General features: G+C 41.9%; 1 long non-coding RNA gene across 1 annotated transcript; it reads left to right on the top strand.

The window, feature by feature from the left end:
* The first annotated feature begins 2,758 nt into the window (after positions 1 to 2,758).
* On the top strand, positions 2,759 to 10,797 carry LOC141141610 (uncharacterized). Its single transcript, XR_012244160.1, has 2 exons — positions 2,759 to 2,839; positions 10,145 to 10,797. It is a non-coding gene; the product is annotated as an uncharacterized lncRNA (long non-coding RNA).
* The last annotated feature ends 336 nt before the right edge of the window (positions 10,798 to 11,133 follow it).

Below are 11,133 nucleotides of genomic sequence, written 5' to 3'. Positions count from 1 at the left end.
GAGGGGGGTCCTTATCCGGCGAGAGGAACTTTCTCGGCAGAACACCGGCAACTGCCAGACCTTGCCGGGAAAGAAATCTCCCGCGCGCGGGAGTGATGACATCGCGTCTCCAGCCACTCACAGCGCTGGAACCGGGATACCCGGAAGACACGCCGAGGCAACATGTCAGCTACCTCGGCGTGGACCAGGTAAGATACCGACGCCTCGTTCTAAGGTAAGTATTTCATAATGAGCTAGTATGCAGTGCATACTAGCTCATTATGCCTTTTGCTTTACAGGGGTAAAAAAAAAAATTTCAGCGGGTATACAACCGCTTTAAGGTCACTAGGGGTCCAATGAGCAGTAGTCAATGGCCAACTGATCTCAAGCCTACACTGACAATTTTCCACTAACCACAAATGGAAGGTGTAATTTCTACACATTGTTGTTAAAGTATGCCACAATTTTTAAGGTCTGTGTTTCTTTTATGTAAAGCACCCCCCTGACCCCTGGAGGCATGGTGGTACTCCCAGAGACAGGGAGGGCTGGCACTGTCCCACTCACTGGCTGAAAGGTGGGGGGGGGGGTGACAATTGTGGGCCAGTCACGTTAAGGGTTTTTTAAAAGACTTTTGTTCCTAACAATCATCACATAGAAGGGTAGGGGCGTAGGGAACTCAGAGCACCCCTACTGATTTGCATACTCAGACTTCATCCATAAACCTCAGTACAGGCAAAAAGTGCCTTTAAGCTGAAACCAGCAACCTGCAGCTGTACAGTGGAATTGGTATGCTGTAAGCTTATGTGCTGTCTAGGAACATGGCTATAGCGGTGAGGGGAAGGGAGAAGTGATGCTGTTTCTTTACTATTCAGTCACAGGCAGGGGTAGGTTGTGGCCACCTACATTTCCTAACTACAGCAGAGAAAATTTGGGTCACCAGGCTGACTTTGCTATCTATAAGTCTGTAAGTCTCAAGACTGATTTAGCTGAAATATGAGTGCTTTGGGAGCTAAAATTTATATCAACTGCATATTTAGCTGTTTTAGCTTTAAAGATTAAGGTTAGGGGTTAGCTTGAGCTTAAAGTGGTTGTAAATGCTGAATGTTTTTTATCTTTATACATTCTATGCATCAAGGTAAATTACCTTCAGTGTGCAGCACCCCCCTAATACTTACCTAAGCTCAATCTAGATCCAGCAATGTGTACGAGAACCGAAGATCTCCCGGGTCTCTCCCTTCCCACTGGAGGGTACTGAGATGCTGAGATGCAGCAGCAGGAGCCATTGGCTCAATCACATCCAGTGAGGCAGGAGCAGGGGGAGGGGCTTAGTCACACTCTCTGTGTCTTTTGGACACAGAGAGCTGATCTGTCAAAAGAGCCTTTTCATCAAAATCTCCAACCATGTTACTTTCGGTGACTCTCCCCGCAGCAGTAATTGGAGATTTAGACGAGTTACCTGTTTTACAGAACACAGCGTATACAGTACAGTGCATGATATGACAAAAAAACCCACAATGATATATATATATATATATATATATATATATATATATATATATATATATATATATATATATCATTGTGGGTTTGTTTGTCTGGGACAAATGCATGACTTATGATCCATAACCAGATGGCCTGTTGACCCGTGTTAACTCATGATGACGTAACTTAGAGGGTCACTGACTTGTATAAACCATATATCGCTGACTTGTTTAATTATATTCATGATATTAATGATATTACTGTATCCTTTTACTAACCACTCCCCCCTCCCCTATTGATTGGTAATGCTGAACCAAATATAAGCCATGTACACGCCCAATAAAGTAAGCATTTTCTTTGAACTCACTTTGTGTATCTTGTGTTCATTTGAAAGTGTCTCCCGGTACCAAGGGTTTGCGGTTGTCTGCAGTATTAACCACTGGCTGGTCTGTCATGTACCTGGAGTACCTTCAAAACCCCTTCAAATAGAGGCACTTGCTAATATAAGGTGATCACCTGTGGTAAGGTACCTTTTTGTCTCATCTTGACGAATTGCTTTCTTGCCTCAGCTCTGATAAAACCTTAGTCTCTTAATTTTAATTAAGAAGGGAGACGGACCATACCTTATAAGTGACTTTTGGTAAGCCCGTTAAGAAGTTTAATAAGTAGTACTACACTCCTTTTGGGAAGGAGGAAAAAGTGTTAATAAGGCCATTACTACCGGGGCCTGCAACCTCTGTCTTGCTCTATCTTGCTTTTCTCAGGAGCGAGCATAGCAAGCAAGTCGCTTGTTGTGGGGGCACTCAACAAGGAGGAGAGGGCCTGAGCATCGGTGGGGGACATGAGAAGAGTAGGACCTCAGCTGCTCTCTGCAAAACCACTGCACAGAGCAGGTAAGTATGACATGTTATTTTCAAATGAAAAAAAAAAATTCTTTACAAACACTTAAGGATTACATTTAAGGATTAAGGTTAAGGTTAAATATCCTTATTCTCTAAAGTTAAGTATTTACTGCTTACTCTGCCCCTAGACTAAACGAGTATTTAACCTTTGCAGTATGGAGGGATCCCATGCCAAGGGTGGATTATTTAATTTTTCCTGGAGTTGGTCTTTAAGAGTTAATATGAGGTTTAGGGTTAAAGGTTATGTGGATGTTAATTATAGCTTAATTATTTAGTATAAGATTTTTAGATTTGAAGAATATATGTTTTGACTTGTATGGGTTAGTTTTTTGGGTGTGATACATGAGCTGGTGCCACAACTACCGTGCCAATTTTACTATGCCAAAAATGTCTGCACAGTGCTTGATTCAGTCTTTCATCTGAGTTGAATATTTTTTTCTTTCTAAGCACAGGAAGAAAACTGCAGCACAATGACTGTAAGTATGAATATTAATATCATGTTTTTTCCCCTGTTTGAAAAACACAACATGTTAGAGGTCTAGTTTGTATCATTATGCATTGTAGTCAGTAGAAAGCAAGAGCTAATTCTCATGTAATGACCATTAAAAAAGGGGAAGGAAGACTGAATTAAACTTCAGTCATTCTTTTAACGAAAGCTCATTCTTGCACTCCTGGGTCCCCCCTATGCTTTAACCCCCTCCCCATTCATTTGGGCCCCCCCTATGCTTTAACCCCCCTCCCTATTCATTTACATTTGAAAATACAATTAGGTTTACATTTTAAAAAGTAAATGACCTACCTAAAATCAGGATCATGTGACAGACTGGGCCCTGATTTATTTTTTTCTGTGTAGGAGACATTTTTTATTCTAGAGCAGGGGTCTCCAAGCTTTCTAAACAAAGGGCAGGTTTACCGTCTTTCAGACTTTGGGGGGGGGGCAGGACTGTTGTGAGTAGAAACATCGAGAGTAGAAAATATCCCAGCATCAGAGGGAGTAAACAATGCCCTATCTTTGGTGTCATGGGAGGAATTGTGTCCCATCATTGGTGTCATTGGTAGAAATTGTGCCCCATCGTTAGTGTCATTAGGAGGAATTGTGCCTCATTGTTGATGTCAATGTGCCCCATTGTTGGTGTCATTGAGAGGAATTGTGCCCCATCATTGGTGTCATTGAGAGAAATTGTGCCCCATCATTGATGTCATTGTTTCCCATTGTTGGTGTCAGTGAATATAGTGCCAGATAAAAGCAAGCAAAGGGCCACATCCCCCCCCCCCAGGCTGCAACTTGAAGACCACTCTTTTAGAGAGATGAGTTTAGCTTTGGTTTTCACACTACTGGCTAGCTTTTTAAACTCGGTCCTTCTACAGACTTGGTTTCCTTAACAGCATGGCTGCAGGACAGGTTTAAAAGTCACACAGAAGAGATCTCCTGACCTTCAGACTGGTTGCAGAGGTAGTGAAGGGGGCCAAGCAAAGTTTTGACAAGTGCCAGGAAGAGTAAGAAGAAAGTGCAGACAGTAGTAAGAGTGGACCAATAGGATAGTGGGCAGAAGATCAGGAATACTCCAACCCACTATTTTTTTTGTTGAGGACTTGAGGAATTGTGGTTCTTAAAAAAACAAGCTATCAGCAATGAGCAGTCAGGTGCACTATGGCAACATTCAATTGCATAACAGAAGGCTTTATTTTTGCAATAGAATGGAATATATCTTTAACTATTTGGGGCAGTTTTAACCTTAACCTCTTTTAACCTTTAGGGCAATTAATATCTCAAGTGATTGAACCCAAAAGCAATTTGATCTGCAAGATCATTCAGATAAACAAGTACAGTATAAACATTGGAATTTTGAACCCTCTATTTTTTTTTTCTAGCATAGTCCCCTGAACCAAATACATTTATCCAAAACTCTACCATTGAAAACCAATAAAATGTTATTTCCCTATTCAGCGAGGAACGTTTATCCAAACAAAACTTATTTAATAATGGGCTTCCGCTTCCGTTCTCCCATACATTTGCTTGGAATATTGTACGTTTACGATGGTGGCACGCTGCCAACAAGAAACAAATTCCTAATCTTCCCTTGAGGCTCATAGTATTGGGTTTCTTATGCGAGTTCCAGTAAATGTATTTTCACATTGATCAGGAGACATTTCTATACAGAGAGATTGAAAAGGGATGCTGTGCAAAAAAGTCTCTTACAGTAATATAGTAAAAAAAAAATATTCAATTTTCTGTATATGCTGGAGCAAACTGTTAATATTTTTTATAGAATGGAATAAAGTTTTAATGTGGGAATCTTTAGTCTACAATTCAACAGATTTATTAAGGAGGAAAACATTTCTTAAACCTTCTGGTTCCTGGAAGCAGTATCTTCACACAATTCATGAACATAATTTTTTCATTGTATTTTCTCTGTGGGAATCCATCATTTGTATTAAAACAATTCTCATTGTTTTAACATTACTCAACAAGTAAACTTTTTTTACATTCTTTATTTAAAGAAAATGCATCTGAGGTTAGGCCTTAGGCTAGTTTCACAATCTGTGCGCGCTGCTGTTTGCGCGAGCACGAGAGCCTATTCATTTGAATGGGGTGCTGTGCCCAGTGACACGCAGGAAATAGGTCCCTGCACTTTTTTTTAAAATCACAGCCCACATGGGAACTGAGGTTCCCAGTACAGGTGCCATTTCCAGTGCTGGCGACGTGCCATTAGGATTATTGCCACCTGCCTACGAGTCCCGCATTTCTCTGTGTGGGTGGTTGCAGTTGCTGTTATTTGTGCGGGTCCCGCAGCAGCACCATCCACATAGATGTGAACCTAACCTAAATACTACATGTATCAAGCATAGAATTACCAGCACCGTAGAAATGGTTAGTTTCAAGGTCTGAAGATTGATAAATGACATTACATGTAGTTTTAAGAGTAATGCCGCGTTCACACGATCGCACATTCCAACAAAAAAAATCCATGTTTTTTTTCCGACGGATATTGTCTCAAACTTGTCTTGCACACACACGGTCACACAAATCTTGTGGGAAGTTCCAAACGTCAAGAACGTGGTGACGTACAACACGTACAACGCCACTATAAAAGGGAAGTTCAATAGCCAGTGCACCACCCTTTGGGCTCCTTCTGCTAATCTTGTGTTAGTAGAAGTTGGTGAGAGATGATTCGCTCTTTTCAGCCTCGTGCTTTTCAGATCGTTACTGCTCTTCAGTTTGTGCTTGTGGGTTCGTATCTTGTTTTCAGTGCGTGTAGTCAGTTCGCATTTTTTTTTCAGTGCATATTATTATAGTACGTATTTGATCTTCAGTGCGTTGTTGTCCGCTCGTTTCTGATTTTCAGCTCGCTCTTCTCAGGCCTTTCTGATTTTCAGTGCATTCTGTTATTTCATTCTGACCAGCCAACCACTTTGGAGCCATGTTGCGGGTATGTACTCATCGTAGAGTTCGTGCTGTGCGGGGGCTTGGTGTTGGGGTTCTTACTTTGACCCAAGCCCAGTCCATGAACAGGGCGGGGAGGAGTTCATGGACCAAGAATTGGTTACTCCAGCGTGATCAAAATTCTCTCATATGCCTTTGTTCCGGGAGATCCGTTAGAATAATCCTGATGATTTCTGGAATCATCTCCGGATGATGGACCCCATTTTTCACCGTTTGTTGGCTTTGCTGTCCCCTTATATTACAAAGCAGGACACCTGCATGTGGCAAGCCATTAGTCTAGGGTGGCACAGTGGTGTAGTGGGTAGCACTCTCACCTAGCAGTAAGAAGGGTCGCTGGTTTGAATCCCAACCACAACACTACCTGCCTGGGGTTTGCATGTTCTCCCTATGCCTGCGTGGGTTTCCTCCGGGTACTCCAGTTTCCTCCCACACTCCAAAGACATGCTGGTAGGTTAATTGGATTCTGTTTGAATTGTCCCTAGTATGTATGAATGTGAGTTAGGGACCTTAGATTGTAAGCTCCTTGAGGGTAGGGACTTATGTGAATGTACAATGTATATGTAAAGCGCTGCGTAAATTGACGGCGCTATATAAGTACCTGAAATAATAAATAAGTCTGCAGGACATCAAGTTCTCAACAGGCATCTCCCCCCAGGTTCTGGGGATCATTATTCCAGGGACCTGTTCTGCCATCATTCAGGTCCTGCAGAAGCACTATATTAGGGTAAGATTTTTCCTTTAACATCACATTATATGTATTTAATGTTTGCTAATGTATTGTATTTCTTTCATAATTCCCCAATTACCATGATTGTAATATGCTGTGAATGTCCCCTTTGTCCTCATGCATGCTTGAAGTTTTAAACTTCCTTTTTGTCCTTCATGCATATTTGCCTTCACTAACCTCCCCAGCAACCCCCTAAAATGTGTCCAAATGTTATTTGTATCCTTAAATTCATGCTGAGTGGCTTTTTTTTTGGGGTCCCAGAGGCTTTTTTTTGGGGTCCCAAAATCATGTTGAACCCTCCCTCCCAACCACTAAGTCAACCGATACCAATCCTCTATCTGCTGACTTTGCCAAACCCATACACACTATACCTACCTCTTTTGTGGTCAGATTTCTGTATGAATTCCCCAAAGCATGTAGTGAAAGGGCCTGCCAGAATACTTTCAAATGGTACTGTTTAAAGTTTTGTTCTCCTATTATCTTGATGGGTTATTGGCAGAATGTAAAAAAGTGCTTCAATTTGTACAGTATGTAATTATATCAAATATATGGAGTACTTTGCGTGTAGGGGGGCCATTGATATGCCAGAAAATCTTTCATAAACATTTTAAAAATAAATTTTAAAGTTAAACTGAAATAAGATTTCCTTTGATTTACTGCTTGTGTTTCTTTTAGCTGTCTCCTAGGTTATCCAATGGGCTTTTCTTTTTGGCCATTTCTTTAACAGTGCAAACGTAATTTATTCGATACATGAGGTGACAATCTCTTCTTCAACAAACTATTATGTTGTGTGTCTGCTACACACACACCTTGTTTTTGTTGTTAATGTATGTAATGCATTCATGATAAAAATATTCATCATTTTCACTGCCATTAATTAATTTTTGTGAGTAACGAAAAATGGCCTGATTGTGACAAATTTTAAAGCACTGTGGGAGTTATTTACTAAGGCAAATCCACTTTGCACCACAAGTGCACTGCAAAAGTGCACTTGAAACTGCACTGAAAGTGCACTTGTAGTGCAAAGTGGATTTGCCTTAGTAAATAACCCCCATTGTCACTGTAAACACCAAAACATGCTATTTAGCATTGAAAGAAGAAGCCACACATTGTTGATTAGAAAAAATTTTACTCTGTGCACATTCACATGTGCGTTATAAAAGGGTTTTTGAACAAACCAACATATTTTTAAAATAACATTTTGGCGTTTGACATTACAAAATAGCCTTTTTAGTGGTAAACAGGCATGTTTAAAACCATAAAACAGTACACAACTCAGGAACTTACAAAGTTCAACTTTGATAATTTGAAGGCAATATCAGACATTAGTATGTCCAAACTGTTGATATCGCCTTCATCAGATGGGGTGATGTCACCCCTGTAAAAGCCAAATTTTGAAGATGCACACAAATTGAGAGTCAAAATGGGGATTTCCCTCCTGATCCTAATGCCTAAAGCCTAATGTCAACATGTGCTAGTTCCCATCATGGGGGATCAAGGGACGTGTTTTGGGGGTGCAACCCCTTCCTCTCAGCTACTTGAGTTGCGAGGAAGGGGTTGCACCTATAAAAAGCGTACATTGATATCCCGTGATGGCAGATAGCACATGTTGATATAATGAGGGTTATTTATGAAAGGCAGATCCACTTTGCACTGCAAGTACCCTTGAAAGTGCACTGAAAGTGCACTTGGAGGTGCAGTCACTCTAAATCTAAGGGGTAGATCTGAAATGAGTGGAAGCTCTGTTGATTTTATCATCCAATCATGTGCAAGCTAAAATGTGTTTTTTTTATTTTCCTTGCATGTTCCCCTCGGATCTACAGCGACTTTACTTCCAAGTGCACTTTCAGTGCAAAGTGGATTTTCCTTTAGTAAATAACCCCCAATGCGTGTATCTTCAAAATTTGGCTTTCAATATACTTCAAAAAAGATTCAAAAATGTTAAAAATATCAACAATTGGAAGAACAGAGCATGTATTATAAATATGCAGGCATACATCTATTACCTGAAGCTGTGGTCTCTGACCCTCACCTGTTGTGGTCACTATTTCGCCCACTTCATAAACCTCTCCTTCCTCCACATCCTCTGGTTGTCGTGTTGGTATTTCACCTTCTTTGGGAGGTTGGGGGTCCCTGGTGTCTCCACCATCTCGACAAATGACGTATATGAGGTCTTAAATCTCCTCCGGGATCGGGACGTTCGTGGCCCCGGGCTTTCGTCATTGCTGCTCTCCTCTGCATGCACTTACTCTTTCTCTGCCATGTGCTCTCCCACTGCGCTGAAAGAGAAGGGGCGGGGAATATACTAGATAGAAGGTCAGGGGCGGGCGGAGTTCCACGCATGCGCAGTGTATATAAAGCGTAACACGTGTGCATCGTACGTACGATCTGTGAGCGGAGGAGGGAGTATCGGAAGCGCCGATCGTTAGAACGAAGGTACAATTTTCATCAGTGGCCTATACTGCTTATAGATTGAGGCCTATATTGGGACAAGATTAGGAGAGTTTAGCCTGACATTAGGGTTTGTCTTGTGTTGTGTCTTGCAGAGAAAATGGATCTATTCAATGATGAGGATTTTATCCCCATATTCATTGATATGTACAGGGAGCTGCCCTGTCTGTGGCAGGTAAACCACCCCTTTTATAACAATAAAAAAAAGAGGAAGGCAGTGCTGGATCAATTGCTGGAATTTGTAAAGCCGGTGATCCCCACGGCAGACATTCCCTATTTGAAGGCCCTAATTGGTGGCATGAGGAGCACTTATAATAGGGAGCGCAAGAAGGTTCAGGATTCCCAGAGATCAGGAGCTGCAGCAGATGACATTTAAGTACCCAGGCTGTGGCACTATGACAGACTGCATTTTCTGGCAGGCCAGACTGAACCCAGGCCAGCACTCTCCAGTCTTCCTTCAAGGCTTCCTTCCACCTCAGCTGAGGCTTCCGACGTCCAACCGGGGCCTTCCAGCCAGGAAGAAGTGGAGGAGCCTAGCTTGAGCCAGGTATAGCATTATTCAACATATTTCTAGTTAAAGTGGAGGGCCATCCTGAAAAAAAAATTGCACCAAAAATCCTAAAAAAATTAAAAAAAACATTTGAAAAAAAAAAAAATGTTAAACTTACCTGAACCCTTGTTGCTAGGCAGTCTTCCTAATCTGCCTCTTCCTATTCCACGGCGTGTTCTGCTCCTAGCTGAGCGGCCCTGTTGCCTTCTGGAAACTGTGTGTGTTCCCAGAAAACCATGGGGCCATTCACAGTCCACCGCACCGATCGTGCGTGCGCAGTAGGAAACTGGCAGTGAAGCCGCAAGGCTCCACTGCCTGTTTCCCTTACTTAGGATGGCGGTGCCGGGACTTGAGAGCCGAGGGACGGGTCGGCCTCAGGCGGCCGACATCGCGGGCACCCAGGACAGGTAAGTCTACTTATTTAAAGTCAGCAGCTACAGTGTTTGTAGACACTAGTGGCCACAAATGATTGGGACAAGAATAAAAAATGATGGGGTCAGAATGATAGTCTTTTCTATTTATTAACATTCAATTGCATCAGTCATGAGCTTAAAATTGTGTGTGATTGATGAACCAAAAATAAAACTATGTCCCTTTTTCATACACAGGAAAGCCTCAGCCAGGCTGTGGAAAGTGGCAGCCAGGAGGTGGCTCGGCCCAGTAGCCTGCCCGAATACCAGGTCCCTCCCTTCCACCTTCCAAAAAAGAGTCCCAGGAAAAGGAGTAACCTGGAGGAGGCAGCACTTGGCCTATTTCGGATGCCTACATGGTAGCTTGCAAAATGCAGGAAATGGAGGAGGGCCAATGCCTCTTATGTGAGGAAGTTATGTTACAAGCCCTAAATAAGGGGTCGAGGGGCGAACTCACAAGCCAAAGCCACGTTTGTGAGTTCAACCATGGTCCTCCTCCTCCACCACCTGCCACAACTACAACACCAGAGCCACAGCCTGGAAGCAAGCATGGAAGGAAGACAAGAAAGTGATGGCCTGGGTTCAGTCTGGCCTGACCAAAGACGCAGGCTATTGTAAGACCACAGCCTGGGGACAGATATGTCATCTGCTGCTGTTCCTGATCTCTTGTAGTCTTGGACCAGATTATGCTCACTATTATAAGGACTCCTCTGGCCACCAATTTTGACTGTAAAATAACTGATGTCTGCTCTGGGGTACAAAGGCTTCGCAAATTTCACCAGTTTCTCCAGCGTTGCCTTCCTCTTTATTTTGTTATGACCCACAATAAATGGCTATTTCTTTTTCACAAATACTTGCCTATGTGTTTTACTTTAAAAAGGACAGTTTGTTTGTGAGTAGGCAGGTACATTTCAAAAATACAATGTCAAATTAACAAGGGACACCAACACCAACCTCTTTGATGTTAAAAAATACAAGATAATAATAGTGTTGTTGTAACTTGACACAAAATGAAAGAAAAAATTATGGAGATCACTAAAAAAAAAAAAAAAAATAGGAGATCTGGATAAAAAAAAAAAAAAAACACTAAAAAAAAAATTTTAAACATTTTTATTGAGATTTTGTTGTCGGAAAATTTAAGATCCAGATCTCAAATTTTGTTTGTCGGAAATTCCAATGGAAAATGT

This window comes from Aquarana catesbeiana, linkage group LG04, assembly GCF_042186555.1.
Source record: "Aquarana catesbeiana isolate 2022-GZ linkage group LG04, ASM4218655v1, whole genome shotgun sequence".
Taxonomy (NCBI): domain Eukaryota; kingdom Metazoa; phylum Chordata; class Amphibia; order Anura; family Ranidae; genus Aquarana; species Aquarana catesbeiana.
The sequence above is the reverse complement of the archived record's forward strand: the minus strand, read 5'-3'. Positions and strand labels throughout refer to the sequence as shown.